At 38.7% G+C, this 27,601-nt stretch overlaps 1 long non-coding RNA gene across 2 annotated transcripts; it reads right to left on the bottom strand.

Moving 5' to 3' along the window:
- Positions 361–24,133, bottom strand: LOC109224815. 2 transcript variants are annotated; one of them, XR_002067771.1, is made up of 3 exons: positions 23,629–24,133; positions 13,272–13,330; positions 361–574 (listed from the first exon to the last, which is right to left on the bottom strand). It is a non-coding gene; the product is annotated as an uncharacterized LOC109224815 (long non-coding RNA). The 2 variants fall into 2 exon arrangements; XR_002067770.1 differs by lacking the exons at positions 361–574; positions 13,272–13,330 and adding exons at positions 14,069–14,480; positions 14,868–14,970.

Here is a 27,601-nt window from a genome sequence, read left to right as displayed (position 1 = left end):
TTCATCTAGTTTGTTTCAACAAATAAACATTATATGGAAATCTCAAAAAGACCAACTACTTCTTGAGATTGGTGGAGGGTGGTCTAATACCTGTTCATTTGCATGAGCCGAAAGTCCACCAACATAAACTTGTTTGTCATGACCCAAAATTCACTATAGGCCGTGACGGCACCCAACGTCGCCGTTAGGCAAGTCAACTGTGAACTACCAATTTAATTATGAACTTTATTATTTTGAAACCGTGAATCTTTACTAGATGAATAGATCAACTCATAAAGGTCATTGAAATTTATAATTTTAACAAAATAGATAATATAAGTGTTTAAATGCTAAGAAAAATCACAAAAAATTCTTAGAACATCCCAAAACCCGGTGTCATAAGTGCATGAGCATTTACTAAGTAGTACAATAACAATACAACATATGTTGGAATACAAATAAGAAAGGATAGAGTAAATGGTACGATGGAGACTCTGTGAGCTGTGATACGTAGCCTGGAATGCAGCTCACCTTAAAGTCTCCTCAACAGCTGCGCCTACGTGCCAAGATAACCGCCAGTTGAACCTGCCAGATCCTGCACATTTAGTGCAGAAGTGCAGCATGAGTACTTAAATCAACGCGTACCAAGTAAGTATCTAGCCTAACTCCGGAGAAGTAGTGATGAGGAGTCAACATCGACACTTACTAGAGGTCAAATAAAGCAATATAATAAATCATAAGCAGATATGGGGCACACATCAATAATGGGGTAAATCAGTAAGTTACATAATTTCTTTTAAAGTGTGAATTTCTTAGTCTTGTATTCTACCTTGACTGCTCAAAAAATTTCAAGTGCCAATATTAAATGAATAAGTAGTACCATTTAAAGTGTCGGGCATCAGTAGAAAGACAATCTCGTGAATATTCGGACTGCGAGCGATATAACGCACGATTATGCCGAAGTCGTTCGGCCCGATCCAGAATAATGTGTACACTGCCGAGGGTCGAGCGGCATGAACCATAGATGCATCTATTATACTGCCGAGGCGTTCGACCCACTCCACAAGAAATGAAGGAAATTATCGAATTACGAGACACGTGCTTACAGTACAGTACATGAGCGCGAAGCGAATATAACCTTTACCATTTCTCAAATAACTTGCCAACAACTCAAGGTGATAAGGCTCGGCCTAATATATACATATATTTCTAAATTAGTTTCAATTAATTAAGCCAGCAGAATGAGTCCAAATAATTTAAATATTACATGATTAAGTCCTAAGTCTACCCGGACATAAACATGCTTTAGCTACATACGGACTCTCGTCACCTCGTGCGTACGTAGCACCCACAACTAGTAGCACATAACAATTACATCACCTAGGGGGTAGTTTCCCCCTCACAAGGTTAGACATGAGACTTACCTCGCTCCAAAGTTCCATAACCAGCTCCAAAGCCTCTCTAACATCTCAAACTGATGCCCGTCTATCCAAAACTAGTCAAATAATGTGCAAATTAATAAAAATATACATTAATACCCATAATTAATCAATTTATAACAATTCTCAACTCCGCTCAAAAAGTTAATAAAGTCAACCCTCTGGCCTATGTGCCCGAATTTCGAAAATTTTTGAAGATAATCATTACCATAACAATACGAACTCAAATCTATGATTTATTCCCAATTTCATACCCAATTTCGTGGTCAAAATCCAAAAATATCAAATTCTATGTTTTCTTAAAAATCCCACAACTTTCCATCAATTTCCATGTTAAATCCGTATAGAATCTGTGTAATAAAAATATCCCCTTGAAGATCTCCAAAAATCGCCCAAACCAAGAGAGAAATGAGTGAAATGTGCCAAAATCCCGACTTAAAACAATCGGCCTAGGCTCGTCCTTCTTCGCGATCGCGGAGGCTAAAAATACCGCCTCCCAAAATTCCTCTTTGCTTTCGCGGTCACACAACCGCGTTCGTGAAGGCCAAACACTTCCAGGCCCCCAGCTGCCTCCCTTCTTTGCGTTTGTGACCATTGTGTCACGTTCGCGTAGGCATGCTACAGTCCTCTTCCGCGTTCGCGACCCCTGTGTTGCGTTCGCGTAGAACAAAAATCCCTCAGCCCAAAATTCTTCTTCGTGAACACATGAGATACTTCGCGTTCACGAAGAACAACACCAGACACCAGCACCAACAGTTGCAAAATAGGGAAAAATGGTCCGAAACCACTCCGAATCACACCCGAGGGCCCGGGACCCCGCCCTATCACACCAACCGGTCCCAAAAAATGAAACGAACCTGCTCGAGGTCTCAAATCACACCAAACAACATCAAAACTACGAATCGACGATCGAAACCTTTCTTTAAACTTACAAACTTACAAACATCGACAAATGCGCCCGAATCATATCAAAATTCCGGAATGACGTCAAACTTTACGCACAAATCATAAATCACGATACGGGACCTATTCCGAGGCTCGGAACCCCAAACGGACATCAATAACACCAAAGTCTACCTCAAACCAAACTTAGGAAATTCTAAAACCTTAAAAATGCCAACTTTTCACAATAAGCAGCGAAATGCTCCCGGGCGACCCGACACTCAACCTGAACATACGCCCAAGTCCGAGATCATCATACGAACCAATTGGAACATTCAAATCTCGATTCCGAGGTCATTTACTCAAAAGTCAAACCTTAGTCAACTCTTTCAACTTAAAGCTTGCGAATTTAGAATTTTCCATCCGAATCAACTCCAAACTTCCCGAAATACAATTCTGACCACACGTACAAGTCATAATACCTGAGTGAAGCTACTCAAGGCCTCAAACCGCCGAACGATGCGCTAAAGATCAAAACGACCGGCCAGGTCGTTACATTCTCCCCTACTTAAATATACGTTCGTCCTCGAACGTGCCAAGAACTATTCCGTAGTTGTCCAAAATCACTATTTAACACCCCGTACACCTACCTGTGTCAACACAACCCAGTGAGCACATTAGCTCAAGCCAGACTGAAGATCCTCCCTATAACCTTGGCTAACAAGCTTAAGAACCAAATTCCAACATCCGAAATTCTCAAAGAGACACGATTCTAACATACGAACACCGCATCAATCACTACACACTGTACTAAAATATGATTGTGCACTTTTGCTGAAATCACACCATGCACCGCATAGTTCGCATGCCCATAATAACATCCTCCGACCATAATAGCTGCAATTTCACAAGTCTGATGCCCGCAATAGGCCTCATAACACATGTAAGCCATGTTCTAACTCTCGTAATATTGCCACAACGAAAGAGATGTGTAGAAACTCATAACCTCGTGCCAAAACAATAACTCATGGGGTCTCTCCTCCCAACAAGAACCATTACCTCATTCTGAACTGAATAGCGATATTCGCTCTTTAATATACCCTATATAACTCTGATCGCACTGATCCCAGGTCCAATAATCTCGTCTCACCGAGTACAAGCTGCTCGAACGATAAACCACCTCAAACACAATCTAGACTCTCATATGACGCCACCAAAACGCCAACAAGTTACAACTCGAATATGACCCATAGGAAAGAATGAACTCTGGCAAAGAACTATCAAACCCGTATAACGAATAAAACGGCCAACAACTGCTATGAACCTTCCTCAGAGATAAGAAACAAGACACACAAAAATAAGTATAGGGAACCGTACTTAACATCTCACTATTTCGGCGTGCAACCTGATCCAAATATGACCTGTTGTGGCTGCAGCTTGATCCAAGCATGACATCGTTGTGGCATGCAACTCGATCCACACAACATACCCGTGGCAGCGTGCCACCCGATCCAAACAATATACACGTGGCGGTGTGCCACTCGATCCACTCATAACAATCAATAAAGATACATCCACCAAGCCGAAATGCTTATACTTACGAAATGCTCGAATATCGACCACAAGCACGCCAAGTGCATAATAAAACTCTGGGGAGACGGATAGTGCCATACTCTACAAAAACTCAAGCACAACTAGGTGAAATAAATAACCTGCATCCCGAGAGCCATCTTGCTCGCATAACACCACAAGCTACACGGAGTCACAATAGAAGTGCGAATAGTCAAGCCCTCTCACAACCTACATGGCACAATAAAGTATTACATGGAATAGCTGAGGGCAGGAATAACATCCAACGCCCGAAGACTCCTCCGTAAGAAATGCTATGACGAATGAACACATCCAACCAAATGTAGTGAACACATTCACATTAGACCCACCAACGGATCTCAAGCCAATCTGATCATACTATACAGGGTCAACAACCTCTCAAGGATCCATAATGGCCCTAATCCTGAATCACATGAGCAGTCATCCACTCGGACCATATTCCCAATGGCCACAACCAAATGACTAAAGCGCCTTTCAGGCATAACTCTCACATTAGCAATAGTACCAAATACTCCATACTTGGTTCAATCTTTAACAATCAGGTGACTAACATGTCACACTTATACAATTCTCCCGTGGGATACGCTCCCACGACCTTCCGCACTAGGTAGCAAAGTCTGAACCTCCATACCACCAACCGTACTAATTTTGTAAAGTAAATTACCAATCCGTAAATCAACACACAATGCTTCTTCTAAAATGTACCACTCTCAGGCGACACTAAGTTAATGCCAGTTTACTCTGAACATCTAAATTCTTCTTTGCTCATCCGAGCTCGTGACATTCTTGTCAACACCGAATCGAAACCTTGATCCTCAACTTCCAATTTCCATGTCGCTCACTGCACCTATCATGCCGCTATGCGAGAGTACAAGAATCCATCATAACCCATGAACTACTAGTAGAATAAACACTTCATTCGCTAGAAACCTCTCATTGAACTTATTTCAGAAGAACCATCGCACCACGCAACTGAACTCCCAATCGCTAAAAATACAAACCCCAAGTCGTGATCTAAACCGCCATATAACTCTTCCGGAATACATTTACACCACAAAATCTTTTGAATACAATACCTCCCAAATCAATCAATTTAAGGTGGTTGTGAAGCCCGCACGTACAACCACAAACCACCTGTATAGCATAACAAGCCGAATGAATTGATCATTGCGACAATCATACTGATTCAAACCAATACTAATTGACCCAGCTTCTTTCAATTTACTCTTGACTTGCCTTAGAAATAATAATAGCATCAGTCAAAACATAACGAAACTCAACAACACTCATCCCGAGTGACCCAATTCACAAGACAACATCGTCTCAATACCCATGAGCCATCTCATACCTCCTTATGCGCACAGTAGTATCTTCAACCGGTACACCCATTTTGAAAGATCCTCTACAAATACGAAGTTGTTTCCTCCCATTTCTCTAATACTACACCGCAGACCCGTTGATAACATAGAACACTCCAAGCCCCCTTCATAACCAACTGCAAAACTCGATCCTCAACCACATAACGGACCCGAAATCCTTAGGCACTGCACTTTAATTTTTGAACCCACTAGAATCGTTGTTGAGAGTCACCCACTCTGACCTGGTCCCGAATATAACCAAACTCCAACGCTCTATTAGCACATGAACACTCTCTCAAAGAAGCAACCAGATGAATTATTTTACTTGTACATCATTTCCACCAGAAGCATAAACTCTGAGTCTTCCCAAAACCTGCACATGAATCGATAAGGCAAAATATATCACCCATTCATCAAGTTCTTTGCTGGAATTACCCCTGAAGTTTTCTTCTCTTCGTCATAAATGATACACCACTACACCGTTAATCAGAAACCGCACAAGCAGACAACCACGCAATCCAGTCATAGACGGTGGGCTCCCTCACTTAGCTTTAAGCTACAATCACATAAATCTAGAACCCATAATAACTCATCCTTCTTACTTACTATGATCTCGCACCGTCAACCCACCAAATTCTTGCAATCCAATGTTAAACTTTGCATAAAACCTTCTGAATCATCAGCCACAATCACACATTCGTCCTCCTAACAGTCGCACAATCTTCTTCAAGCAATCCAAACCCATATCCCAGAACATGCCTCCCATTTTGTAAAAAGTAGAACTCTTCGTAAAACTTCATCAAGAATCGCGCAACAGCTAACCTGCTCACCGGAGATAGCCCACCTGTGGAATTCCATTTTGACATCTCCCAACGATGCTACACTGGGTACAACTTACCATGAAATCAGTAAACCCTCCTGAGCCCATGCTCGTCCACCGGCTGTACAAGTTCGTCCATTCCCCATTGACACCAACTGATAGTCGGACAATGCACTCCAGACTCAAAGTCATGTTGCATCCGAAACGATAATAAAGTTTTCACACCCCTCTTCATTTCAAGCAAACTCCTCTCTGCCAAATTCGATCTTCCTCAGTACAGTAGCCACCATCCCAAATGAAATTCGTAGACCTATTCACTTTCCACCATGATTACCCAATCGCCCTAAACTTTCTCAAGGCATGTGGCTATCCTGCCATAGAATCCATATGCTACTCTGCCACTCCCACTTCGGTGAAATCATCTCATTTAAGCAGCTGCTCGACCTCTACTTTTCATACTTGACCTGCTAGAAACTCAACCACCGCGAGACACCTCCCACCATGTCCTTCCTCATCCTTCGCTACCCAAATGCTGCCTCAAATCAAAATCCATATCTGTAGCACCTGAACTAATAAATTGCTACTAACTCTAAGCCACCTCGAAGATCATCTTCCTCGAGCTATCAGCATTAGAAACGCCGATTCAATTCTAAAATAGCTACACACCGCCATCGCTAAAACCGCTTCTCAGGCACCATTTCACAATACCCTGCCCTGAAGGCAAATCAAAGAAGACCATAACACCGGCGAGCCTTACTGCGTTCAAACAAGGACGATGGCACCACATCACAATTAAGAGTTATACCATGCTCGAAAATATCAAGTCTCCTTTCTCCATAAACAAAAGCCCGAACGTCCATAGTGTGATTGCCTTTCCTCCGCCAGATAAAATGCCAAACCTCTAAACCATACACTAAAAAATCTTTCATTCGATTCATTCACTGCCTCAACACGTAAACAAGCACCCTACCATTACACCAGCACTGTGCGATAATCACGCGTGAATATCATAGCAATATGTGCATAGGATATTGAGCTGAAACGACAGAACATCCTTCCGCAAGGCGACGATAATAGCCCGCCCGAATACGCAGGGAAAAACATCATGCACCACGTCTGCAGTACCACTACAACTACTCGATGCCCAATTGATAACAAGCACTTCACGTCACATAAGATTGAGTAGAAAGGAAGTAAAAGCATAAGCCTCAAAGGAATCAAATTGCACGATGAGGAATCAAGAAGGGAAGTGCTCCTAACAGCCCTATAGCCTCTAAAAACTAAGTACAGATGTCTCCATACTAATCCGCAAGACTCTACTAGACTTACTCGTGACTCATGAGACCCATATGAACCTAACACTCCGATACCAAGTTGTCACGACCCAAAACTCACTGTAGGCCATGATGTGCCCAACGTCGCCGTTAGGCAAGCCAATTGTGAACTACTAATTTAATGATGAACTTTATTATTTTTGAAATTGTTAATCTTTATTAGATGAATATATTATAACGACCCGGCCGGTCGTTTTTGGAAACTTCGCCCCGATCCCCCATTAACTGTTTCGCCTAAGTTCATTTCTGCTATTTTGGTTTGCCGGGACGTTCGGTGTTGAGTTTTGGAGAGTTTTGGGACACTTAGTCCCTAAATGAGAGCTTAAGAGTTGAAAAATGGTCCGTAATCAGAACAGTGTGAAGACGACCTCGGAATGGAAATTCGATAGTTCCGTTAGCTCCGTTAGGTGATTTCGGGGTTGGGAGCGTGTTCGGAATGTATTTTGGAGGCTTGTAGCTCATTTAGGCTTGAAATGCTGAAGTTTGAATTTTTGAAGTTTCCGGTCTGATAGTCAGTTTTTGATCCGAGGGTCGGATTGGAATTCCGGAAGTTGCAGTAGTTTCGTCATGTCATTTGGGATGTGTGTGAGAAATTTCAGGTCATTCGGACGAGGTTCGGGTAGGTTTTTGATCGAAAGCGTGTTTGGTTGTAATGTGAAGTTCTTAGGCTTGCATCTTTGATTAATTCGGGTTTCCGGCGTTGTTTAGGTGTTTTCAGGAATTGTACAAGTTTGAATAAGGTATTAGGTGATATTGATACTTTTGGTTGAGGTCTCGGGGGCCTCGAGATGATTTTGGGTGGTTAACGGAAGAGTTTTGGAAGTTCAGAAATAGCAGCACTGCTGCTTCTGGTATCTTTTCGCTTCTGCAGCTTGGGAACCGCAGAAGCGGAGCCGCAGAAGCGGCCTTGGTCGTCGCAGAAGCGAGACTAGCCCTCCCTCTCAGGAACCGCAGAAGCGGTCGCCATTCCGCTGAAGCGGAACCGCAGGAGCGTTATGTGTCCGCAGAAACGGACTCTGGTCCATTAAATAAAAACCGCAGAAGCGGTTGTTTTTCCGCATATGCGGGACCGCAGAAGCGGTCCCTTGTTCGCAGAAGCGGAAATCCCTGGGCAGAAATAGAAATTTCGAGGGTTTGAGTTCATAAGTTACAAAAATCAATTGAGAGCTCGGTTTAAGGCGATTTTGAGTGGGATTTGAAGTGAAGATCACTGGGTAACGTTTCTTTGGTCCCTTCTTGTTATATTTCATCATTATATAGTTAAATACACCATTGGAATTCGAATTTAGGATCAAAATTTGATTTGGGGTAAAACTCCATTGCCTAAACTATTGAGTTTTGAGTGGGCATTTGACCTCCGATTTGGGAGATTTTTATATGGTTAGACTCGTGAGAGTACGAGGGTTCTGAAAATGTGGAAATTATTCGATTCCGGGTCGTTGTCCTGGAGGGCATTTTGGTCATTTCACCTAATTTTACGTCGTAGCTTTGAATTTATTAGCAAAACCAGGTGTTTGCGATGTTATTTACAATGTGTAACTGAATTGAATAGATTTGAGCCATTTAGAGTCGGATACTCGTGGCAAGAACGTGACTTCTAGTTGATATTGAGCCGGTTCGAGGTAAGTGGCTTGTCTAACTTTGTGTGGGGGACCTTTTTCCCTTAGGATATGATCTTGAATATTTGAATGCCCCGTACGTGAGGTGACGAGCGCGTACTTGAGCTAATTGTTGTAAATCCGTTTCTACTTGCAGTATTTAAATTGAGCTTTCTTGTTTACTTGCTCATTTTAATTGCAAGTTTGTACCTATGCTAGCTTAGAGACTCATGTTTAGCTGGCTTACCTGCTTATTTGCTTTAACTGTGCTATTGGTACTCTGTGAAGCATGTTAGGCTATAATTTACTACTTCGTGTCCTGATTTTTAGCATTGTTTCGAGATTTAGGAATCGTTGTTGTTGTGTGTTTAATTTGGGACTACGGGACGGCTTCCCGGGAGACCCCTCTGTACTTGAGATATTCTGGACAGAGGGTGCGGGATACCAAGAGATCCCTGGCACATGTGTTTCTATATATATATATATTGGGATACCAAGAGATCCCCGGTTTACTTATTGAGGATACCAAGAGACTGAGGATACCTAGAGATCCTCGGGATACTAAGAGATCCCCGACTTACTTATTGAGGATACTAAGAGATCCTCGGGATACTGAGAGATCCCCAGTGTTGATGATGAGGATACCAAGAGATCCTCGGGATACCAAGAGATTCCCCGGCTACTATTCCTTGTGAGGGCAGTTTTCCGTGTATTGTTACCTTTGCTTTCTATTACTGTTCTTCCTTATTTACCTGGTTTAGATTCTCGCTGTAGACTTTATTTAAACTATTTCTGTTATCTCATTATTTATTATGTTATCTCAGTAGGGCCCTGACCTTCCTCGTCACTACCCAACCGAGGTTAGGTTTGGCACTTACTGAGTACCGTTGTGGTGTACTCATGCCCTTCCTGCGAATGTTTTTCATGTGCAGATCCAGGTACTTCCTCCCAGACGTATCATCCTCGTGGTGGAAAGTCCTAGCTGAGACTTGAGGTATATCTACTACGTTCGCAGACCAGGAGTCTCTACTCTATTCCGGCTTTAGCAGATAGTTTCTTTTCTTTCCTTTCATGTTGTTTAGACATTCTGGTGTAGAGCAGTTTACTACATTCTATTAGCCTGTGTTTCCCGTGAGTTTCCGGGTTTTGGGATTTAGTTGCAGACTTCCGCATATTTTGAGTTGTATAGGCTGAGTGGCCTCATATACAGTTGTTATTTCCGTATGTTCAGTTTTTAATTTATTATTTCACAAATGTTAATTTGTTATTCCGCACTGTTAGGCTTACCTAGTTGTAGGAACTAGGTGCCATCACGACATGTTTCATGGAGGGTGAACTGGGGTAGTGACATAGATCAACACATAAAAATCATGGAAATTTATAATTATAAAAGAATATAAGTGTGTAAATGCTGAGCAAAATCACAAAAAAAACTCCTAGAACATCCCAAAACCCGGTGTCCCAAGTGCATGAGCATTTACTAAGGAGTACAATAACAATACAATATCTGTCTGGAATGTAAATAAGATAGGATAGATTAAGTGGTACGATGGAGGCTCTGTGGGCTGTGATACGTAGCCTGGAATGCACTTCACCTTAAAGTCTCCTCAACAGATGTGCCTACGCGCCAAGATAATCGCTAGCTGAACCTGTCAGGTCCTGCACATTTAGTGCAGAAGTGCACCATGAGTACATAAATCAATGCGTACCCAATAAGTAGCTAGCCTAACCCCGGAGAAGTAGTGAGGAGGAGTCGACATCGACACTTACTAGAGGTCCAATAAAGCAATATAATAAATTATAAGAATATATGAGGCACACAACAATAATGGGGTAAATCTGTAAGGTACATAATCTTCGAAATATTTAATTTAAAGTGTGAATTTCTTAGTCTTGTATTCTAACTTAACAGCTCAGATAATGTCAAGTGCCAATATTAAATGTATACGGAGTACCATTTAATGTGCCGGGGATCAGTGGAAAGACAATCTCATGAATATTCGGACTGCCAGCGATATAACGCACGATTATGCCGAGGTCGTTGGGCCCGATCCAGAATAATATGTACACTGTCGTGGGTCGAGTGGCACGAGCCATAGATGCATCTATTATACTGCCGAGGCATTCGGCCCGCTCCACAAGAAAGAAGGAAATTACCGAATTTTGAGACACGTGCTTACAATACAGTACATGAGTACGAAGCGAATATAACCTTTACTTTTTCTCAAATAACTTGCCAACAACTTAAGGTGATAAGGCTCGGCCTAATATATACATATATTTCTAAATCAATTTCAATTAATTAAGCCAGCAGTTTGAGTCCAAATAATTCAAATATTACATGATAAAGTCCTAAAGCTACCCGGACATAAACATGCTTTACCTGCGTATAGCTCTCATCACCTCGTGCATACGTGGTACCCACAACTAGTATAACATAACAATTACATCACCTAGGGGGTAGTTTTCCCCTCAGAAGGTTAGACAGAAGACTTACCTCGCTCTAACACTCCATAACCAGCTCCAAAGCCTGTCTAACACCTCAAACCGATGCCCGTCGATCTAAAACTAGTCAAGCAATGTGCAAATCAATAAAAATGTACTCTAATACCCATAATTAATCAATTTATAAAAATTCTCAACTCCGCTCGAGAATTCAATAAAGTCAACCCTTGGGCCCAAGTGCCCGGATATTGAAAATTTTCGAAGATAAACATTATCCATAACAATACGAACTCAAATATATGATTTATTCTCAATTCCATATCCAATTTCGTGGTCAAAATTCAAAAATATCAAATTCTAGGTTTTCTTCAAAATCCTACAACTTTCCATCAATTTCCATGTTAAATCCTTATAGAATCCGACAATCCATATAATTAAATTACAATATGCGGGAATTACTTACCCTGCAATAGATGATGAAAATCTCTCCTTGAAGCTCTCCAAAAATCGCCCAAACCAAGAGAGAAATGAGTGAAATGTGTAAAAATCCCAACTTAAAACAATTTGCCAAGGCCCGTCCTTCTTCGCGATCGCGGGAATACCTTCGTGGTCGCGAAGGCTAAAAATACTGCCTCCCAAAATTCCTCTTCGCTTTCGCGGTCAAAAAGTCGTGATCGCGAAGGCCAAACACTTCCAGGCCCCCAGCTCCCTTCTTTCTTCGCGTTCTTGACAACTGTGTCGCGTTTGGGTAGGCATGCGCCAGTCCTCTTCCGCGTTCGCGACCCCTGTAGCATTTGCGTAGAACATAAATCCCTCAGCCGAAAATTCTTCTTCGCGAATGCGTGAGACCCTTCGTCTTCGCGAAGAACAACACCAGATACCAGCACTAGCAGTTGGAAAACAGGAAAAAATGTCCAGAAACCACTCCGAATCACACGCGAGGCCCCCGTCCAATCATACCAACCAATCCCAAAAAACGAAACGAACCTGCTCGAGGCCTCAAATCACACTAAATAAAACCAAAACTACGAATCGACGATTGAAACTTTATTTAAACTTACAAGCTTCCAAACTTCGAGTGAATGCGCCCGACTCATGTCAAACATTCCGGAATGACGCCAAACTTTACACACAAGTCATAAATCACGATACAGACCTATTCCAAGTCTTGGAACCCCAAACGAACATCGATAGCACTAAAGTCCACCTCAAACCAAACTTAGGAAATTTTAAAACCTTAAAAATGCCAACCTTCCACAATTAGAACCAAAATATTTCCGGGCGACCCGACACTCAACCCGAACATACGCCCAAGGCCGAAATTATCATATGAACCTATTGAAACCTTCAAATCCCGATTTCAAGGTCGTTTACTCAAAAGTTAAACCTTAGTCAACTCTTCCAACTTAAAGCTTCCGAATTTAGAATTTTCCATCCGAAACAACTTCGAACTTCTCGAAATTCAGTTCCGACAACACGTATAAGTCATAATACTTGAAGTGATGCTACTAAGGCCTCAAACTGCTGAATGACACGCTAGAACTCAAAATGATCGTTCGGTTCGTTATATCGTCGAGCATGCCTAGTAGCCTGATAACAGAGCAAGTTAGGAAACACTTTAGGTTAAAAAAAGAGGAACTCATAAGCACTGTGAGCTTGAGAAGAAAATTACTAACACATTACCAACCTGCTACGTCATTGCCCGGAGAAGAACTCCAAAATACCACAACCAACAGGGAACAAATAAATGAGAATCTTGATAAAATCATTGAATCCACACAACTGAAAGGGAGTGTTGACAGTACCTGGCCCGATGCTAAAGGAAACATTCTAGGAATTGGTGGGTTGGTCCCAGGAACTTGACCTGCAGAGGTAACCAAGATATAGTTAAAAAATGGTATCATGACGTGTACTTTAAACGATACGAGAGTGAGTATTTACATTTCCCTATTAAAATGATTTTGAAAGGATAAATGAATTTTGTATTAAGAAATATAAGTAAAGCAATACATGGAGTAGAAATTTTACAGTGTATTCAGAAAATATTTGTAACTACCAAACAGGTAATTCCTGGATGAAGATGAACAAGACCTGTTTTGGTTCTTCATTGTACATAAAAGCTACAGAAGTTTGCTCATACCCATTGTCAGCACAGTGGGGCAAGTAGCTCAACATTGCCTTCTTAGAACATAAGACAAGACATACAAAACAAACAAACAAACACCAAACATAACAAGAAACCAAAGACCCTCAGTTTCGGAATTACTTCACCAAGTAAACAATAAATAAAAACAAAACAGCCAATCTACTCCCTGACTCAATACCATTATAGGTGGAAGTTAAAGAACCAAAAAGCTTACCCAAACATAACCATGCATTTTTGATATGGACTTCCACACTATGTCAAAGAAAAATGTGGCAGTTATCAACATAATATCAGTTGTAACCTTAATGATGAAACAAGTACCTGCATCAGCCGTAGTGCCAGGTAACATTGCAGTGGTAGGAGGTGCCGTATCATGAACACCACATATTAAAAAGAGGTGAATCAAATAAAGAAGGGTGAAGCAAATATGAATATCATTTCTAAATATGCCTTCAAACCAAATATGAATATTATTTCTAAACATACCTATACACCAATACTTGAAATAAACCTTACTTAGTTATGCAGTACTATTACCTTTATATAAAGCAACATACTAAATAAATTTTTTATTCAAGCATGCATGTATCTGCTGCTAAGTTAGTAGCAACATTTGCCTCTACTACATAGTCAGTTATAGGGTCTGTAGCTAGTTGTACATACTCATCACCATCACTGAAGAAATATTTGAATTCCTAATCTTGGTATGGCTCATATACTTCATCTTCCACTACTTCTCCTATATTATACAGATCTCTTGGCTTTAGATGCACATCAACACTCCACCCTTTATTGACAACATCATCCACAGAGTACACTAGTTGTGCTTGAGATGCTTCGATATAAGGCTCATGTTCTTCACGTTCACCTGTATGAATCAATCTATCAAAATTACACAATTTAAGTTCCAACAATCCTTTTTATACCCTCTATCTCGAGGAGTATCAGCCCATTTACATTTGAAAAGAATAACCTTGAGCCGACCATTATAATTAATCTCAATAATATCTTCTAACTTCCCATAATATGGTAACTGTGCTTGCCTTAAATCTCAGTCTACACTACTTGCAATACATGATGTTTTGATGTTATATGTAGTAAAACTTCTTGCATGTGCCGATGGACCTCGTGCAAGAAACTTTAGATCAATAGACATTGTATCTATTGTGTTTGGATTCATAATCAAATTCAAAATAAAATTGTCGAAGTTTCATTCAAATCAAATGTAAATAATAATTAATGATTACTTACTCACCCGCTTTTGGAACCAATCAACAAACTCTTTATTAACTCTCCTCTCTATCTCAGCAGGCGATGGTCTTCTTCTTGAACTCCTCCTTATGTATTGTCTAGATTCGCTATATGAAATAATTATATTAACGTTAAAGAACATGACTAGCCTACTTCAAACATTAAAGTGATAAAGAATATAAAGTTCGTATGAGTTTCACTCAAAAAATGGCGTGAAAATTGCACAGTTCAGAAGCACATATCGATGAGCTTGTAGTTTCTGCATATGAGTTAAAGGGAACGTAATCGATGATGCAGGTTTACCTGATTGAGGGAAGATAGAGGACCTTCTAGAAGGCTCAGTGACATTTGGGTCATCAAGAACACGCCTATGTCTATTGAATCTTGTCTCAATATCCTCAATATACCGAGAACAAGAGGTAAGAGACTCTTCAGCTAAGTAACCTCCAGCTATAGAAACCTTTGGTTGTGCTTTATTACGTATAAATGACTTAAAATGGCCTAGTTTCCCACAAAAATAATAGGAAATAAGTGTACAAACTATTTAAAATGACATGAATACAAGTATACCCAAATTAGAAATGTTAATGTTTTACCTCTCAATAGGATAAATGTTTCGGTGATGCACTAAAACTCCCAGTTTTGCTTCTTCTGCTAGATGGACAGCCAAATGAACCATTACTATAAAGAATGATGGAGGAAATGGTATCTCTAGGTGGTAAAATATGCTTTCAATGCGCTCTTGGATCTTATCAAGCTCCGAAAGATTCATGGTCTTGCTAGAAAGGGCAAGAAAAAAAAATGAGCAAAATTGCTCTAAAATAATATGGCAATCATGACTTTTCAATCCAAAATTCATTTTTTGTACCAAATCAGCACATCTAAAAATGTTACTTGAGTACCCATTTGGTACTTTAATATTCTTCAAAGTTGTAAGGAACAACTTTTTGCTGTCCAGCTTCTTTTTGTCATCAGTCACAAGTAAAAACATAACAAAATGATATTTACCACTATCATCTGGCCAAAGATCACGCCTTATGCCCATTTCTCTTAGATCCTTTCGGGCATTAATATTATCTTTTGATTTTGATTATCATGGAGCAGCGTATATATGATACTGTCACATATATTCTTTTTGATATGCATAAAGTCTAGATTATGACGCAACAAGTTAGATTTCCAATAAGAAAGTTCAAAGAATATACTTCTATTGTTCCATTGTTTAGTTGCTCTTCTAGATCTTTTCCCGCTAACATTCAACTCTGCTCCTCTTCTTTCTTCAATTTGTCTCAAAATGTCCGACCTTGATAATTTTAATGGTGGATTCCCCTCCTCTATACTTCCATTAAAGCGTACTCGATTCAACCTAAACCTATGATTTCTTCTTAGAAAATGTCGATGACCCATAAAACACCACTTTTTACTATGACAAAGACGACAAGGTTGTGTGTCAAAATTACAAGTTGGATAGGCAAAACCAGTATGTGTGTTCCAGCCAGATAGGATACCTAGTCCAGGAAAATCACTAATTGACCACATAATAGCTGTATGCATTCTAAAATTTTCATTCAATGATGAGTCAAACGTTTCAATACAATCATTCCATAGCTCACATAATTCCTTCACGAGGGGTTGTAAGTACACATCTATATTATTTCCAGGCATTTACTTGCCTAGAATGATCATTGCTAAGATGAAGGAGGTGTGCTTCATACTCATCCAAGGAAGAAGATTGTATGGAATCAAGAAGACTGGCCAAATACTATAGGTAGTACTCATTGTTCCAAAAGGACTGAAACCATCAGTAGCAAGGCCAAGCAAACATTTCGAGGATCCGAATCAAATCCAAAATGAGTCCGATCAAATATCTTCCATAACTCACCATCCCTTGAATGCCACATCAACCCATCCTCGTTACTGCCTGAAGCATGCCATCTCATATGCCCCAAAGTCTTACAACACATAAATAATATTTGTAACCTTGGTTTTAATGGAAAGTAATGTTGAACCTTTGCAGCTTGCTTTTTCTTCTTGTTAGGATTCCATTTAGATGTACCACAATGCTTACATGCTTCCAATTCCGAATCACCTTCCCAGTATAACATACAATTATTTGGACGTGCATGTATCTTGATGTAGTTAAGGCCATGTTTGCTAATGGTTGTTTTGGCCTCATAAAAGGAAGGAGGTAACATTGCATTTTCAAATGCATCTCTCAACAAATCTAGTATCATAGTCATTGCCTTGTCACTTAATCCACAATAGACCGTTATATGATACACTTTTATTAAAATCTCTAGCTTTGTGTACTTGCTCCCTTCATACAATGTTTCACTTTCATCTTTGAGAAAATCATGAAAGTCACCAAAATCCCCCTTATGCCTCTCATTTGATATTTTATTTGAACCCAATGGTTGAGATATCCCTACATCAGCCGCTTGGTGCCTATAGTGCCCAAATGCATCAGTAATCATTGTTTCTATTGGATTTTCTTGGTGAAACATCTCTTGCATAACATTTCTATCTCCGGAAGGCTCTACTACCTTTTTCTCACCATGAAGATTCCAAATAACATAATTTTGAGAAAATGGCTTGCAAATCAAATGATCCTGCATTATTTCTCTAGTTTGCCACTTGCCAAAACCACATTTAGGACATGGACATCTAATTGTATCTTCCACAGCCGCATTCTTAAATGCAAAATCAAGAAATTTATCCAAACCAAGCAAGTATTCGTTTGTGTTTCGTGGCTTTCCAATACATAATTTATCCATTGGAAAGTAATAAATAAATTAAGCAATCAGTTAGAATATACCTCCAAAATCAATCATCCAAGTCTACGAGTATCTTCAGATTTGGCTACACTTCCAATCTACTCCAAGAATTTCAAATGCTCTTTCAAACAAAGTTAATTCCAGAAACTGACAGAGGATAGGAAGAACCAATGAAGAATTCCTACTAAGGACTCCTTATATATATGTTCATTCATATAGCGAAGGATAACAAGCAGTAGAGAAAAGAGGGTCAGAACCACAAACGAAGAAAAACCTATCTGAAGAAATTTTAATATTTCCCATGGTTATTGATTATGGAGGATGGACTTGCCGCTTTCCTTGCTTCAAATAAACCATCAGTGCTTCCAATTATTTAAAATTGTAAGTCTTTAACAATTTATGAGAATTAATAGTATTATATTAATACAGAGAACTCTACACTCTTATGAGTTATGGTAAATAAGTGCTTTAAAGAAGGTAGAAAGTTTTTAAAATTTGTGAAACGAAGCACCACCACAACCGCAGTGCTAAGAACCCATCATACATAATGGAACCAAGACACATGAATCTAATGCAAAGGATCATATCCCGACATAACCCAGTTGCAATGCATAACCCCATCCAAACACTTCTCCATATAAAATACCTCAAGCCACCATGCTCAAAACCAATAACCACGCCCAATTCGACATCAAGTACCCAAGGTGCATGACCATAACCACAGAGAAGAAAATAACACATACCACAGTCCGAAAAGAATATAACCAATGCGCAATCAATCATTCAACACCCTAATATATCCATCTCGCTCAAATTCCACTATAAGGCCCAAATAGAACCACACCATGTGTGCATATAACCAACGAATCACTACCCCTCGTAGCATAGAAGAGTAACTCATAGAACATATAAGATACGAATAAAACCAGTTCTAACTGAATGGCACATCCCTCAACAATATCAGTACGGAGTAAATAAATCCGGTCCGGTGTAGAATACAAATCCTCATTGGTCTTACCAATAGGCCCCCAAACCAACTCCGGTCATCTCCGAATGGACAAATAGCCCCCCAAAAGTCCACAACGACCTAACCATAACACATACTATCATCTGGCTAGTTTTGGACACATCTTTACGGTCCACAACCACGAAACAACCTGCTTATGAGAACTCCCAGTCTCCAAATCCATATAACACATGAATCACAATATCCGATCCCAACTCCACCACCCGAATATCTAACACATCTCTCATACACGATCATTCCACGAGGAATACTTCTATAATTCTTCGGTGCCACATAGCAAAATCTGAATATCGGTAGTTGATCAACAAGGCGAGTACCACAATACCAATGAAGCATCCGTAAATCAAAACACAATGCGCCTTCTGAAATGCGCACCCATCTCAAGAAATACCAAGTAGTACAGTCGGACCTCTCTATGCATCGCTATGTAACAATCATTCACTATAAAAGCCTAAATATATGTTCTACATAACAACACCTCGCTATAACGAAAAAATGGGAACAGATGAGGTTGTTATAGAGAGGTTTGACTGTAATAGCAATCATCTAGTCGTCTAAAATCGTCGATGTTGTCTAAGAATTCATGACCTTCCCTTCAAAACTGAACTATGACCTTGCACATGCGAATCTCAACCCATACAATACACCGCATCTATCATGCCATCATATGAAAAGTACGAGAATCTCATAATCAACTCTGAGTCACCAGCAGAATACATACCCGATCAGTCAGAAACCTTCCATTTGATCTCATCCAAGAGAAAATCACAGTATGCAACATGCTCCTCATGCCAGTAAGAAATATCCGTCTCAAACCGTGGTATAGATCATCGATAACACTTCAAAGTCCATTGCACATAACCAAGCTATCCAAACTGAATCTCTCTATCTCAACCAAGTTACGTAGGTCGCCAAACCCAAGAGTATTACCACAAAACATCTGTAGGCTCACCACATCACAAGTACCCAAAGAACCTATCCTATCCATTACCGTGCTAATCCAACCCACAACCAAGCTATACCATTTCTCTGGGTTCTTGCAAATTACCCTCAAATTGACACTTCTCATTGCGAGAACACCACACTCCTTACCCAAAACTCACCATAAAGATCCTATCATAAAACCAATGAAGTGTAGAATGCGAGTCTAACCATTATGAAGAGACCTAATGTGAATCTAAAATTGTTTTCCTTTGACCTCCTGATACTGAAATGTAGAATTCATAATGATATTGAAATATCGCGAGTCTTGATACATTCTAATGCAAATCTCTGATCTTAGCTATATAAAAATTCAAAAAATCCTCAAATGCTGCATATGCATCTTAAACTCTTTAGAACCTCCTCAAGAGTCATCCACTCTGCTCAAATCTCAATTGCACCACCCAAACGGGCCAAACGACCTATACTCAATTAGCACAACAACACCCCAAAGAAGTAACACCACCTTAATACAACCGAGCACATGCCTACTCCATGCGCACTACATCCGTCATGAATAGCAACTCAAATCGTTCCATGATTTCCATGTACCCATAAGGTGCAATATAATCCGCATTCAAAAATTCCCTTACTCGAGTCATCCTCAATCTCAACCTCTGCAAGTCATAACCGATTCACAAGTATACCTCAAACAAAAACAATCACAACGCATAACTTTGCAATCTAATCATCGATAACAGACTCTCGCACTTGGCTCAAAGACATATATCAAGACACTTGATAACTCACAATGCCCACACTCTATTATTGCCATAATGCCACAGTGAGATTCAACCAAATCCTTCCTAAGCTCAGGTAACATAAACCATATAATGCTTCAAATCATCTGCTAAGTTCGTGTTCATCAACGTAACGGTCAGGTCAACTATTACAACCGATCCAAACTCAAATTGCACAAATATAACGCAGTGGTAGAAAAGAAAGCCTCGACACAATATCATAAGGATCACACATCCCTATATTACCCCGCAGGTTCTAACCCACCTGCTTAGCCTCAGACTGACATCTCTCTATACCCTTTCACAACCACAACTACTATGCAACCACTTAATCTTCTTGAGTCTGAACTCATCAATAAGACATGAGGATCCAATCCATTCCACAATTAAGCAATATGAATGATCCTTCAATACACACATAACTCGAGACTATACGTCACATTAAAACAGCAATCAAGCACCTAATAGTCTTTTTTACATCTCAAGCAAACTCTTCTCATCACATTCAATCCATTTGAACACATTACGCGATCACACCATACTCATCATATAGCCATCCAACCACTTATCGAGCCATAAATTCCACTAATAGGGACACTATAAAACTTATAAGTCCAAAAGCACGTGCTCACACAATCAAAATCTCCGTGATCAAGCTACAATTAAAACTCGGCTTCAAGTCCTCCAGATTGACCCGTCATCAGCACACAGAAATCACATCTCGCACCTCATCCCTGTAATTTACAAGTCGTCGATGCACAGCTGATACTGAGCGCTCACATGCTCATACGAATGTGTGGAAGGAATTCAAAGAGTTACACTTCAAGATGAATCAACGATGCATGATAAAGAAAGAAAGATGGGAAGTATATCCTGAACTCTCTATAGCCTCTCGAAGATAGGTATGGACGTTATCATACCGATCTGCAAGACTCTACTAGACACTTGCTCATGACTCGCAGAACCTGTGAACCTAGAGCTCTAATACCAACCTTTCACGACCCAAAAATCCAACTAATCGTGATGTCACCTAACCCAACCCGCTAGGTAAGCCAACTAATAACTATCCAATTTAATGAGAATTATTAAGAACAGAATGATAATACAACTGCTTTTATACAAAAAAATTCCCAAAGTCTGGTGGTACAAATCATAAGCTTCTATGATTTTTGAATTTACAAAGCTGGTATGAAAGGCTAAATGAGTTCGAATTTGGATAATTCTTGTATGGTTGGACTCGATATCGAATGGGTGTTCGGATCTTATAATATTGGTCGGGTTAAGATATGCGAGCCCGGGTTGACTTTTTGGGGCAATTTTTCAATTCTTTGCTAAAATCATTATTTCATTATTTAGATTTATTTCCTATAGTTATATTATAGTATGTAATTATTTTTGACTAAATTTGAGCCGCTCGGATTTGGAAAATCGAGGGAAAGGCCTTCTTATTGATTGATTGAGCGTGGTTTAACGTATGACTTGTCTAACCTTGTGTGGGGGGAATCTCCCTTAGGATTTGGTAATGTTTTTACAATTTGTGATATGTGAGGGCCGTGTACGCAAGGTGACGAGTGCATACACGGGCTAAATGTTGAAATTCCGATTTTAGCTAAGCAGTTTCCTTTTTATGCCTTAAGTGAGTTACTTTAGCATGTGTAGTCATCATGTTTAGCCTAATTTCACATGTCTACTTGTCTTATCTCTTTTTTGCAACTTATACTACATGCTTAGTTGAATTACCTATTTTCTTGATTCCGTATTCATTATTTAACTGTGAGATTCTTTACTTGAAATTGCTATTCTTGAAATATCTCACTGATAGTTTTGCTGTTAAGTTGCAAGTCTGTGGATTTTTACTGAGGCTATTCGTAAGTTGTGAAATATAATTGTTTCAGTTGTTATGTTTTGGTTTTCGTGATTTTTTGTTGAGGTGATTGTTTGGTTATTGCACGAGGTTTCTGCCGTGCGGTTGCTATTGTTGCACGAGGTTTCTACCGTGTCGTTGTGATTATTGTTACGCATGCGGTGGTATAAGGCCTAGGTATTGAAACGCATGCGGTGAGATAAGGTGGGCTGATACGTATGGCTAGTAGGGGAACTACTTAAAGACATGCGATGTGATAAGGTGGGCTAAAATGCGGGATGCTATTTCGGGAAAATGATTTTCAAAACAAAATATAAAGGCTCCCGCGATTGTGAGTTATTTTACATTTGGGACTACGAGGCGGTACCCCGGGAGTGCCCCTATTGATTTTCTCTATGTGTTGTACTGTTGTTTGTTGTTCCTTTAATTTGTAAGATTCTTGTATCATTTCGTGTTGTATTTGCTTTACTTTGATTTCTTGTTGTTACTTTTCATAAATTCCTTACTGTTTCACTTCCATGTCCTTCTTATTATGTCATTATATCTTCTGCCTTGTTCTTATCATCTCCAGTTGGGCCCTGACCTGACCTCGTCACTGCTCTACCGAGGTTAGGCTTGGCACTTATTGGGTATCATTTTGGTGTACTCATACTACGCTTTTGCATATACTTTGTGCAGATCCAGGTACATCTTATCAGCCTCGGTGTTAGTGTGTGGAGTGACTTGCTTATCGGAGACTTCAAGGTACACCTGCCTGTGTCCGTAGGCCTTGAAGTCCCCTTCTATCCTATCTTTTCCTTGTTTCTTTTATGTTCTTGATAGAGAATGATGTACAGGATTGTGCAATATTGTAGAGCTTGTGACTTAGTTCTTACCGGATTTTGAGAGTTGTATATACTTTGAGTTGCTATTTTTACTTTATACAGTTGCTGACGTTTTGAGCTTTTAGCTTATTATTTCAATTATTTTACATGCTTGTTAAGCTTACCTAGTCTTAGAGACTAGCCGTCACGACATCCTATGGAGAGAAATTGGAGTCGCGATACTAAGAGTGCATTATCTAAAAAAAAGATAGTTCAAAATACATTCATACATTAATCGTACTTAGATATTTCAGCTGCTTTTAACCATATTGCTAAGATAGATACCTAAAAGAAAAAGTCAAATCCAATAGCTACACTTCTTTGATCATATAAGCAATAGATAAGCAGGACAAGCGAAATTCTATGGGCATCATTATGTTATATAAACAATAACAAAGTCACGATTTTCAATAGTCAAATAAAAGAGAAAACTCACATGATTTATACTGGAACAAAGTGACACTCTTTACATCTAAACCAAAATATTGAAAGATTAAAAATAAGAAGGAAACTGACCTTTTTTAGAGCAGTGAAATTGGGGCATCTTCAAAGGACTATCTCAGGCCTTAAATTCGCTAACTCGAAAGGCAACAATCACCAAAAAATGCCAGATATTGATAGGAACAAACAGAGATGGAGAAGTAAGGAAGAAAGCTAAAATTTCTAGAAGAATAACAGTTAGTCTTAGGGGATAAAGGCAGATACTGAACCTTAGAATTAAAGGGGGTAGAGGTGGCTCCAAGTTGTCCCAAAAATGAGCTCCAAAGCATATATTTATATATAGAAGTTAGGGTTCTTCAGCGGAATTTTTCAAATTTGAATTTGAAATCTGAATGTTGAATGGCCTGGTTCTTCACGTGATTCTTCAGGTACAGAAAGATCAGATTTTTGAAGAGCAATTTTGGCTCGTTGTGAATCTCTCTTGTTTGACTGAAACTTTATAAAGATGAGAGACAGGAGCATTTAAAGGATATACAAAAATGGAGGTGCACATATCTTATTTTGGGGGAAGAAATCTGGAATTTTGTTCAAAGAGGAAAGGTGAGCATTGGCGTTTTTAGAGGGTTCTCTACGGATATGGGCATGACAGATCAGATTAGTTATGTTAGCAGACTTGGGCTGGTTTGAAAGCTTAGTTGGTGGGCTAGTTTGGCCGAAATTTGGGCCTAGAGTGCTTAACATTTTTCCCGTTCCTTGTATATTTCTTTAGGCTTCAATTTAGATTTAAAATAATTTTATTAGCTATCTTGTATAATACTACGTAATATTAATACGTTAATAATCAAACTATTTAATGTGCCTTAAAATAATTATTATATTTAAAATTTGTTTTAAAAACCCTTCATTAATTGTAAGTAACATATCATCAAAATTAAATATTTATAAAATATAAAGTTAAAGAAATATTATTAGTTGATTATATAAAGGAAAAGGAAATGTGCTTTAGCAATAATAATAATAATAGTAATAATAATTATAATGTAAATCATATATTATTATTATAATAGTAAAAATAACTATAGCAGATAATAGCTTTAATAATAATAACAAATAAGTCAATTAGTGTTAAAATGCTTGAATGACTATTTTATATTATTAGTAATATTAGAAGCTTAAAGAAATAGTTTGGTAGAAAGGAGGGACAAAAATGAATGTCAACACTGGCCTTTGACCAAACATATTTTCCTATAACGCCTTTTTCTCTTGCTAGCATTATTAATTTAATACGTTAATAATCAAACTATTTAATGTGCCTTAAAATAATTATTATATTTAAAATTTGTTTTAAAAACCCTCATTTAATTGTTAAGTAACATGTCATCAAAATCTTAAATATTTATAAAATATAAAATTAAAGAAATATTATTAGTCAATTATATAAAAAAACGGAAATGTGTTTTTGCAATAATAATAATAGTAGTAATAATGTAAATAATAAAAATAATAATAATAATAATAATAATAATAATTATTATTATTATAAAAATAACTATTGTAGATAATAGCTTTAATAATAATAACAAATAAGTCAATTTGTGTTAAAATAATAGAATGAGCATTTTATATTATTAGTAATATTAGAAGCTTAAAGAAATAGTTTGGAAGAAAGGAGGGACAAAATTGGATGTCAACACTGGCCTTTGACCAAACTTATTTTCCTATAACACCATTTTCTCTAGCTAGTATTAAAATTCCCCTCAAATTTTGTAACGACCCTTTAAGCACGTAACTTTTGACCCTCGCAAATTTAAAGTTAGTTTTAGTATTTAAATATTTTTTAAATATCTGTTGCGGCCAAACGCACACGCAAGTATACGCGGTCGTCAAGTAATAAAGTGACTAAAAGTCAGATGTCGATCCCACGAGGACTTGTGATTAACTATTAACTAAATTAGACTATCCTAATTATCTATACAAGAATTAAACCTAGAAGTATTTGATTCTAAACTAATTAAAATAAATAAAAACAAATAATGAACTTTGGACAGAGAAAGAGCAGATTTTTATGATATCAATGTAATGAAAACGATCTAGGGTTATGGGCTATCTAACATTCCTATTGTATTCTTCAATTGAATTGACTAACTAATTTATCTAGTTTATTGGTTGACAAGGTTAATATTGCTCATAAGAATCTGTCGAGTTCTTACTCGCCTATTCAAGCTAACCTAACTCCTATATGTCTATGGAATTAGAATCAACAAGAACGCATTTATAATTCCTGTAAATTAACCAAGCAAGGCAATTAGGTATATGTCTATCCTAACCGCGAATCCGTTCCCCGATGCCCAGGTTCAAGAACTTACTCTACTCAATCCTATATGCAATCTAGAATTCCCACTTTCGAGTTCAATTCAAGATTCGTAGATAGTATTCAATTGGTGATCAAGCAATTAAATAATTTAGTTCAGGATTGAATATATAAACCAATATGATAAACTAAGAAATCAAAATCAATATCTGAATAACAACAGTCATGAAAGAACCACAACCCTAGAACGTGAACTTTAGCTCCACATAGACATGGTAGCAAAACAACAAATCATACAAAGAAACATAAAAATTACTAAGTTGGTGAAAGAAAAGATGAAACCCAGCCTCCACGGCGGCTCTGTGGTCTTCCTTCGTCAAAAATTGCTCTAAAAAACGTTCTCCTATGTATATATACCAAGTAGGGTTGGGCCCAAACAATTATACCTTCTCCAATGTGAAAAAGGACACTTTTCCCGGGCTTAACTAGCGCGGCCGTGCACCTGGACGCGCATCTGGGCGCGCTAGTTGACAAGTGTTCTGTTTCTGGGCGCGCTAAAACTAGCGCGGCCGCGCATCTGGGCATTTTTCACCCTGTTCCGTTCCGAATGTCGAAAAACGTAAAACATAAAAGTTGTAGCCATTTGAGTTAGCTTTCCAACCATATATTTTGGAGCCAAAATAGAGTTCTGAGCAAAAAGTTATATCTATTTTACTAGACAGTACGCAATCTGCCTACTGAAGTCTTCGTTTGCTCTAACTATCATCCGTTGACCCCAAAACACGATCCCGGCTTAATTCCTTGAACTTTTACTCAAACTTTAAAGCTCCAAATCACATGAATTCATTCCGTAACATCTATATAGCTCGGAATCACTCCTACAAGGCATAAAACATACAATTAGTGCAAAACACTAGCGATTAAACCTCAAACTCAATTAAAGTGCAGTAAATTAGAGTGTAATAAGCGACTAAAATACGTAATTATAGCCTATCATCAACACCCCACACTTAAACGTTGCTAGCCCTCGAGTCAACCAAAAATTTACTCTATCTCCGAGCACTTAAGTTATTTGAAGCACACTACACCAATGATTATGGTTGATAGCAACAATTAAACTCTAGCATATGCAATCATCATGCACTTCCCTTTACTTATGTCATTCTTCAAAAATATTCAAACAAAGACAATATGCTCACAACAATCCTAGCCTCAAAAACCGACTCAATGTCACAATGCACTCATGGCTTGAACACCCAACATCCTAGAGAAGTCTAATAATGTTACCTATCCTTCGTGAAACCATGTGCCCTCACAACCAAGGCAAGAGAGTAAGTTGAATCCACACATTCGAATCTCATGATCAAATATATTTTAAGGACTCATATATATCAAAGAAAGTATTGCTCACCCTCACAAAAGAAGTTACATGCATGTAATTGATACCATAGGCTTGCCCATAATGTAAATCTCTACTAATGTAGGCTCACTCGATCTAAAATCAATTAGGACTTTTTCATGGTTGTAATATGGGCTAAGGGATGGGTAGGATATATTTAGGAATTGTGACTCAACCTCCTAAGCATATTAACACATCAAATAATCAACTTTAAGCGCAAATTCTTCAATCCCACTTCAATCTCACAAATAATATCACCCCCAAAAACGTTTCCTTCTTCTTTAAGCACTACTTTAATTCATACCCACTAGCAAGAACAAGACAACAATGTATTCATC

Source organism: Nicotiana attenuata, chromosome 1 (genome assembly GCF_001879085.1).
Source record: "Nicotiana attenuata strain UT chromosome 1, NIATTr2, whole genome shotgun sequence".
Taxonomy (NCBI): domain Eukaryota; kingdom Viridiplantae; phylum Streptophyta; class Magnoliopsida; order Solanales; family Solanaceae; genus Nicotiana; species Nicotiana attenuata.
The sequence above is the reverse complement of the archived record's forward strand: the minus strand, read 5'-3'. Positions and strand labels throughout refer to the sequence as shown.